The sequence below is a fragment of the Belonocnema kinseyi genome, chromosome 8, assembly GCF_010883055.1.
Source record: "Belonocnema kinseyi isolate 2016_QV_RU_SX_M_011 chromosome 8, B_treatae_v1, whole genome shotgun sequence".
In the NCBI taxonomy this organism is placed as follows: Eukaryota; Metazoa; Arthropoda; class Insecta; order Hymenoptera; family Cynipidae; genus Belonocnema; species Belonocnema kinseyi.
Window position 1 is genome coordinate 130,569,532 of NC_046664.1, and position 8,927 is coordinate 130,578,458.

At 38.9% G+C, this 8,927-nt stretch overlaps 1 long non-coding RNA gene across 5 annotated transcripts in view; it reads left to right on the top strand.

Annotated features, from left to right (window-relative positions):
- The window catches only part of LOC117177742, an 11,108-nt gene extending 2,586 nt beyond the window's left edge, over positions 1-8,522 (top strand). For 2 of the 5 annotated variants that reach the window (XR_004467751.1, XR_004467749.1), the window contains exons 2-7: positions 4,425-4,644; positions 4,722-4,983; positions 5,377-5,514; positions 5,600-5,786; positions 5,871-6,295; positions 8,280-8,522. This is a non-coding gene — a long non-coding RNA (uncharacterized LOC117177742). Of the gene's footprint in view, positions 1-1,066; positions 1,144-4,424; positions 4,645-4,721; positions 4,984-5,365; positions 5,515-5,599; positions 5,787-5,870; positions 6,296-8,279 lie in introns of all 5 variants that reach the window. The other 3 variants (XR_004467750.1, XR_004467752.1, XR_004467753.1) reach the window with 3 other exon arrangements.
- Positions 8,523-8,927: the final 405 nt, after the last annotated feature.

The window sequence follows — 8,927 nt, forward strand, 5'->3', positions numbered from 1 at the left end:
TTGTGAGCTAACGTTTGCTTTCCTTAAATCGCCCGGATTGAAGTCTGATACAGAGGGTTTCATTTTTGCATGCCAAGACGGTGTCATTTCCACCTTAACATATTGTCTCCACATTTTGAGCCAAGACATTCCCGATGATAGCTGCAGGGCGTGCCATGCACACCCCGAGCATTTAGCTCACATACTATCTAGTTGTCCAACACACGCGGGAACGACCTACATTCGAAGGTACAATGAGGCACTAAGAGTACTTTATTACCATCTCTGTCACTCCTACGGCATTCACCTTAATATCGCTCCTCTAAATGCTCCTAGGGAAACTGAGTCAATTGTCGAGAATGGGAAGTCCCGTATATACTGGAACTTTATATCCTCGACAATTGTTTCTGTTGCTCACTCGAGGCTTGACATGGTTCTTCTTGACTTTGAGAAGCGAACCATGTTCGTTATCAAATTTTCGGCACCAGCTGACAAAAACATCATAGCCAAGGAGAATGAAAAGAAAGAGAGGTATCGAGACCTTATAAGGGAGTTGCAACGATTGTACCCGGAATATTCTGTTAAACTGATCGTCCTTATCATCGGCGCTCTTGGAGGTGCCAAGCTTTCACTTGCTAATAGCCTGAAAAGCATCCCTGCGTGTCAAAAATATGCTGAAATTTTACCGCGATTTCGCTGGAAGCGGGTGCAATTTTTCAGATTAGCACCCGCTCCCGGCGAAATCCTGCGGTTGTCCTTATGACAAATTTTTAATTATATATATATATATGCAAATGGGATGGGTATTAGGAAATTCTTATTATTTTCTTTTAATTATTCATTATTTATTTTCTTTAATTCGTATAGTTTTTTCTATTTTTTTGTATGTACTGAAGGGTTACGCGGTGGCGCGAAATTTTGAATTTTAAGGAGTGGAATTGTCTTTATGTGCATTCTTTGCCGCTTTCCCCTTTTTTTGATTTGATTTTATTCTAGAGAAAGAAAGAATATTTTGCAGATCTAGTACTAGTGATCGAAATATGGATAGTAATATTTTATATACTAATTCTTTTTCAATATATTTCAGATTTGCCCTTTTTTTTAAGCAAGTTTGGATTTAGATGTTTCCCTATTGTCATTTATTGGTTCTTCATTTTTCATCAGGTAGATAGATTTTATGTTTGCATAATATATTTATAATTTCCTAAGAAACAGTATGGACTATTTCTTTGTAATTTTTTTTTTACTCACAGGTTGTGCTGTTCTTTGAAGGGGCATTTTGCGGTATTTGTTCCTTTTTGTTTGTTGTTCAGAGAGCGTTGTCTCGGTAAGGGTTTGAGAGATTTTTTTCAATTTTGCTCTCAATTTCTAGTAAATGACAATCGTACGTTTTAGTTTAAAGTATTTTAAAATTTAGTTTTTAAAACTTATAAAAATTAAAATCTAGACGTGTTTAAAGTCTGAGATTTCTTGTAAAACTAAACTATTTGTACAAAAATTTTGCTTTAAATAGTAAAAAAAAATTATAATTAAAATTCTGACAAAATGTAAATGCTTCAAGATTTTGAAATAAGACTTTGAAGCATTTTAAGGATTTTAAGTTATTTAAAATTAAGAATAGATTTTTATTTAACAAGTTTTCAGTTTATAGAAAAATTTAATCGTTCGATTTGTAATATTTTTATCCCAAAAATCCTTAAAATTATAGAATTTTGAAAAAATTTAAATGCATCGATTGAATCGTCAATTTAGAGCATTAAAATTGTGAACGTGGTTTTATATTTTTGGAAGTGATTTTAAATCTTTGAACTGAATAATTTATACAAATTTATATTTTTAATTTGGTAGTCTAACTGCATTTAATTTTAAATTATTTAGTTGAAAAGTGTTAGTAGCTTTCATTTTAGACGTGTAAACTTTAAAATTTAAGAGTTCCACTTTGGGTGCTTCAATATGTAGCTCTGTTTCTATTACTCTAAATAGAAAAATTGTTGGCTTCCGTTTTCGATCTTTTTATTTTATTTGTATTCTATTGAATTTGTTTCGTTCCACGTAATAGTGGGATCAGAATCGATCTCTTGTGTTTCGGGCGTTTCCAGGTACCGATCCAGTTCGGGAAGTGGTGGATTCTGGTTAGTAAGATTAGGAACTATCGGTTGTGCACTCAATTTTAGTTTGTCGGTATGCACGATCTTCGTTTTGTTTAGGCCTAACCTAATAAGTGCGTTCCGATCGCCTACTAGTTTTTCTAAAATGTACGTTCCGCTGAAGTACGGATCGAATTTCTCTTTTCTTTGATTAATTTTTAGATAGACGCGTCCCCGCTCTTTAGCTATTTGGAGTCTTTCTTTGGCGAGTGCGTGAACGTTTTCGAGTTTACAAAATAGATTTTTCAGGTATCCCAAATAAGTTTTCTCTTGTGGCGACAAGGTATAACTATTCGGTATAATTGCCTCTCTACCGAATACTAAGGTGTAAGGTGAGAATCCAGTTGATTCGTGGACACTCGTGTTGTAAGAAAACATTGCGAAGCGGAGCCAATCTTCCCAGTTGGTAGTACTCTCAAATTGTCAAGATACTCTACTAAAGTTTTATGACTCCTCTCTAATGAGCCTAGACTTTGAGGATCATAAGCATCCATAACGTTATATAAACTGCTCTGCTAAGGCCAACGCGATAGTAGTGGAGTCTGTATTTTTGAGTAGAAGTGCTTCTAAATATTTCGTGAAGTTGCATTGTATCGTAAGAATGTGGGTATTCCCTTTTGAAGACTTGGGAAGTGGTCCCACCAGATCGATTTGGATCTTGTCAAAGGGACCTTTAGGAGTGTCTATAATTACCATCGGTTGGCGAGTCCCTCTTCGTTCTAGTTTATTTCTCTGGCAATTTGTGCAGGAAGATACTATTCTTTGCATGTCAGCCTTTAAATTATTCAAATAGTATGTTGATCTCACTCGCCAATAGGTCTTTGTACACCCTTATGCCCTCCTACAACTGATTCGTGATATGCTCTAATTATCTCATCTCTCATATCAACTGGGGGAATTATTATTTCTCCAGAGCAAATTACTATCGAAAGTCCGGAACCAACAAAATGCTGTTCAATCGGTTTTTCTACTGATTCCCAAGAAAGGTCGTCGAGACTATTTCCTGTACTTGGAATTCTTACACTTTGTACCTTCAAGGCTTCCATAGCCTTTCGAAGAGCCAACATGGCTCCTGAGACAACATTCAAGAATACCTGGTCTTCCCTTTTGTCTTTCACAATGAGACTGAAGATGTACCTCCCAATTCGATTGAACACAACTATCTCTCCGGCCTTCTGGCTTTCCCTTCTAATATCATCGACTTTTAACAAATTTTTACTTTTCAAATCCTCGTTAATTTCGATGTCATGTATCCATCCGCGGAGATTAGATGAGCAAGATGACCCTTTCCATACAGACCTTATCCCTGCTGTATGTGAAGATAAATTCAATCAGGGCTAAAACCTCTTTTAGGGGAGTATCGGCACTGGAACATGGACTCACGTGACAGGGCGTCACAGACTCACCAATACAACATAGTACCTTTTCAACGTGACCAGGCGTCACAGATGCACCATGACAACATGGTGTCTTGTCAACGTGACCAGGCGTCACATATACACCAATACAACATGGTGTCTTTTCAACGTGACCAGGCGTCACAGATACACCAATACAACATGGTGTCTTTTCAACGTGACTAGGCGTCACAGATGCACCAATCCAACATGGCGTCTTTTTAACGTGACCAGGCGTCACAGATACACCAATACAACATGAAATCTTTTTCCGGCTGTTGTCAGTCCATGATCCGATCAGAGGCAAGTGCGAATGCGTCGCCAGCCCTTGACTCCGACCGGATGCCTGCTCCGAACTTTGATTGATCATAGTTGAACTTAAAAGGTCGGTGCCAACAGACTGACACTGTCTGTCCCTAGCCAATTGCGCGTCGACTTTCGCAATCCGGGGGCTTTCACAACAATTTGACCTTCCCCTAGGCCTAGGCTTTCAAAGAATCCATATTCCAATAACTCCTCCAGAATTTTCCTGCCATCGTCCTCTTCCCAGGTTCCAACCACTCTCACAGGTCTACGATTCGCAGATTGTGCTTCTTTCGAGTCAGTTTCTGGCCCCTTGGATACATTAACATCAACCGAGTTCCTTGACAATGCGTCCGCATTGCTATTGATTCTTCCCGGTTTATACACAATATTATATTCAAACTCGCTTAACTTTACACGCCAGCGACCCAACCTTGAAACAGGGTCCTTAAGACCATGTAACCAAACCAATGGTCGATGAACAGTTACAAGGGAAAAACTGTCTGCCACAAAGATAGGGTCTAAAATATTTTACATTGAACACAATGGCCAAAAGTTCCTTTTCTATAGTTGAATAATTTACCTCGGAATTTTTCAGAGTACGTGAAGCAAACGCAGTGGGCAAGTCTTGTCCGATAGGACCTTGACTTAACACTCCACCTATTGCATAGTTGGATGCATCGGTGGTGAGCACAAAGGGTTTCTCGAAGTTTGGTTACTGTAACAAGGGTTCAGTACATATTGTATCACGCAGGAGTTCAAAAGCTTCCTAAGTTTCAGGGCTCCAAATGAATTCGGCGTCATCCTTAAGAAGTAAGGTGAGAGGTTCAGCTGTTTTTGCAAAGTTCGGGATGAACCGCCTATAATAACCGACTAATCCTAGAAATTGTTTCAGATTTTTCTTCCCTTTTGGAACAGGAAACTTTTCCACAGAGTCCGTCTTCCTGGGATCTGGCCTTACTCCATCCTGAGTTATCACATGTCCCAAATAAGCGATTTCTCCTTCAAGGAAATGGCATTTTTCCGGTTGTAGCGGCAGCCCAGCTGATTTCAATCGACCAAGGAGAGATGTTAATTTTCGAGAATGTTCTTCGAGTGAGGCTGCATAGACGACTATGTCGTCCATGTAGACAAACAGTTCTATGCCTTGAAGACCTGTAAGTACACAATCCATGACCCTTTGAAAGGTAGATGGAGCATTCTTAAGGCCAAAAGGCATCCGAGTGAACTCAAGGTGCGCATAGGCAGTTGAGAAGGCTGTTTTTGATTGAGAGTCTGGATCTAGACGGATCTGATGAAATCCGGAAGCTAAATCTAGTATTGAAAAATACTTAGCTCCTCCAAGTTGATTTAATATATCCGTTATGTTTGAAAGGGGGTAAGCATCTCCCACAGTTTTCTCGTTTAGAGAGCGGTAATCGATAACCATCCTCCATCTCCTTTTACCTTCCGGGCCAGCCTTTTTAGGGACTATCCATAAAGGGGAGTTGTATGGAGAAGTAGAAGATTTAACGATACTAGAAGCAATTAATTTGTCAGTTTGTTCGCAGGTTTCATCTCTGTGAATTGGGGGATAACGATATTGTTTTGTATTAATGGGCCTATCGTCGGTGGTAATTATTTTGTGGCTCAACACATTTGTGGCACCCAACTGATCGCCTTTTAAGAGAAATTGAGGGGAAAATTTAGTAAGTATAGGAAGAAGACTAATTTGTTCCTCATCCGTTAATCCTGTCAAATCTATAGCCTTCAATAATTTCGAAACTCTAACAGCTAGCCTTTTTTTTCTTCACTGAAGTCGATTTTTTCGAGTGAACGACCTAAGGGGGAATAATTTCGCATTCTTCGATATTAACAAGTGGCAATGTTAACTTTACCTTATGAAGAGTGGAGTTGACAATATACATTCTGGCGATTCCATTCTCATTGCGAACTAAAGTTTCACCCGCAAAAATGCCAGGTCCACAAGAGATTATTTTGACACATCCTTCTTTAAGCATTGTATCCTTTACGGGTAGACTTATAAGCATTTTTGTTCTTGCAGGTATTTGGATGGTTTTATGAGAAATAATAGGAAATCGATCTTCGCCCATGCAAAGTTTGTCTTCAACGAAATTAATGACAGTTTGATGTTGCAAAAGGAAGGTTATTCCAATTATTCCTTCTTGTGATATCGGGAAAGACTGAGGAATAATATGAAAGGGAGTTTCGAGACCCCTAATCATCAGTGTGATTTCGCCAAGAGTACGGATCATGTTTGATCCGATTCCTACTAGATCGAAGACTGTACCTCTATTTACACGAGCCCAGGAATGGATCACATTTTCTTTAATTAAGCTGACACTAGCCCCAGTGTCAATCATAAAGAGACACTTTTCTGAAATAAAAGATGGCTGCCTTATTTCTACTTTTGGAGCTGGACCTGCCTCCTTCATCCCTCTTAGTCTGAGGACAACTCTTTGACTTAAGGTATTATTATTTGTTTGACCGTCAGACTTTTGTTCAGATTTCGGTGGTTCCTTACAAAACATATTTCTTTTTCGTTCGCGTTCGGCCTCGTGTTTTTTTCCTAAATTGCAGTTCGCATAACAGTGGTGATTCATGAGGCAATAGTCGCAGGGAGAGTTATCTTTATTTGGCAAAGGTTTTGAGCCATTTCTTTTAATATGCCCTATTTCATTACAGTTATAGTACTTGACTTCACTCTTCCAGATACTCTTTGCCTCAGATCCACCTCCTGTATGTATATGCGCAATACGTTTGTTGGGGTTAAACTTAGTGTTAACATTGTGCGCTGAATCTGAGTAAATGTTAGAATTTATACTCGGGCCCTTCAACTGTTCGCGTAATCTATTCCAGCTATTTACTTGGAGATCTTCCTCGTTCGCGAAAGCGATGGCTTCGTCTAGTGTGCTTATTTCTTTATTTTTAATTTGACTGTATATTTTATAGTCTAATCCGCGTAAGAAATTCCCGATGGCTGTGGTTCTATAAGCTTTACACATGCCTATCCCTTCTTCACCCGGCGTGTTTTCTAACACTTGGGATATTAATTTATTAAGTTTGAGGCTAACACGTGCTCCATACTCGGGTATGGTTTCGCCCGGTTTTCTTATTACATTTGCTAAATCTTGCATTAGTTGACTGGCGTCCTGTTTCTGAGAGTAAATCTGTGTCAAAGTTAGGAGAATTTCATCAAGAGAAGGCCCTAATCTATCTTGAACATGTATTCTAGCTTCACCTGTTATTTTGGTTGTAACCAACAAATTTAAATATGGAATTTCGGACGGTTCAACTATCGAGATAGCAGCTCGGCAGTGCTCATTAAACATTTTCACTGACATGTTTTTACCGTCGAATACTGGTATTATTTCGCGGACAAGTTTTGTAATTTTATTGATATCTAGAGTTCCCGTCGAGAGGGTTGAGGACCCGGATATCGACAACGGGGCAGAAATGGGAGTTTCTTTATGTATGAAAGTTGGCGCACTTCCAAACTCGGAATTTAAAGGTGCAATAACCTCGCCTTCTCCAGGGATCGCAACTGTCAAATTATTTGTCATCGCGTTCGGATCGAGAGGGCGTCTCGCGGTAGTCCGTCTTTTCTTTGTGGGACCGGGTTTATTTGTTTCGGGAACCAAGGGCTCGCTGCCCCCGATTCTTTTTCGACTACGCAAGTTGCTCATTTTGCTAGACATATATATATATAGATAAGAAAAATTGTTAGAGGCTAAGACTTCCTTGCGCTAATCCAATTACGCTTTATACGCATACACTTCTCTCGTAAATACTTAGTTTCGCACTATGACACTAGAACTACGAGAGAGAGAGAGAGAGAGAAAGAGTGTCATTAAAACTAGGTGAATATTTTTCAGTCCAATTTTCTGTTGATGAGTCTTGAGGTTCCTGGTGTCCCGATGAAAATTGCAGAATCTTCGATTTTCACGCGTTCAGGAGGTCCCTCGGAGCCGTACTCTTCATGAACCGGTCGTACAGGAATCAGCACCCATTAGTATTCCGCGTTGAGTTTTGGTATTTATTATCATTGAACTCTACGATTGTTAGAGGAATAGCTGGTGGCTCTATTCAACCGTTAACAGTCTCGGTACTATCTTTAATACCCTCGGCTACCGGGAGTAAAACCACCCAAAACCCTGGTAAGAGATTGCGGCTTTACACAAGAAAGTCTCGGATTCTTTTACAAGACGTTACATGCGCCGATGAGCCAAAAGCTACTCAATCCACCCTTGGTTATTCATAGGACGTGCTCAGTCGGTTATCTTGAATTTCCTTTTGAGACTTCGCATGTACTTGTGGGATAAGAATTAATGTAAGTCCAACCTTGGTTCTCCACAGAAAATGAAGAAAATCGGGTTTCAAGTTTTCAAAATTTGCATCTGGCACTCAATTATAATCTTTGTTTTAAATTAATTTAAGTTGAAAATTGTTGCAGTTGCTGGAAACTTTCGAGTACGAACTCTGGTGCGACGCAAAATTTGTAATATCCTTCTCTACGGTAGACTTCGATGCAAATCCAACCTTCACCGTCGTCGTAGATGCGGCACAAACGAAGAGGTTCAAACTCGTAATCGTTGAGGAGTTCGACCAATGTCATCAGAAGCGGATTAGGATCAGACATGATCACAAAAGTAAAATAAATTTATTTCACAAGCAAAAATGTTAATATTAAAATTTGTTCATAAAGAGTATCACTTTTTCACTTCATTTTTGTCTTTAAAAAGAAGAATAAATAAAAATTATTATTATTATCGTTTTTTTTTATTATTCACAAACGTCTTTGAACTTAAACACGTGACCTACTTTTCACGGCACTGGTATATCCAACACTGCTGTCACCAATTTTGTTGCTTCCAGGCGCTGCAATCGTTAATAGTCTTATAGAGCTGTGCACTGATACGTTGAGTTTGAGGATTCGTAACCTGTCGTTGAGTGGTTGAAACCACCAACCGCGAGAATAGGTCAGGTTTAAAACTGAAATCACTGAACACCCTGTTAAGTTAGATAAATATAAATGATTTATTTAATTTACAAATCATCAATTGCTAATTCTTGATGAAAAATGTATTCTTCGATACCGTCA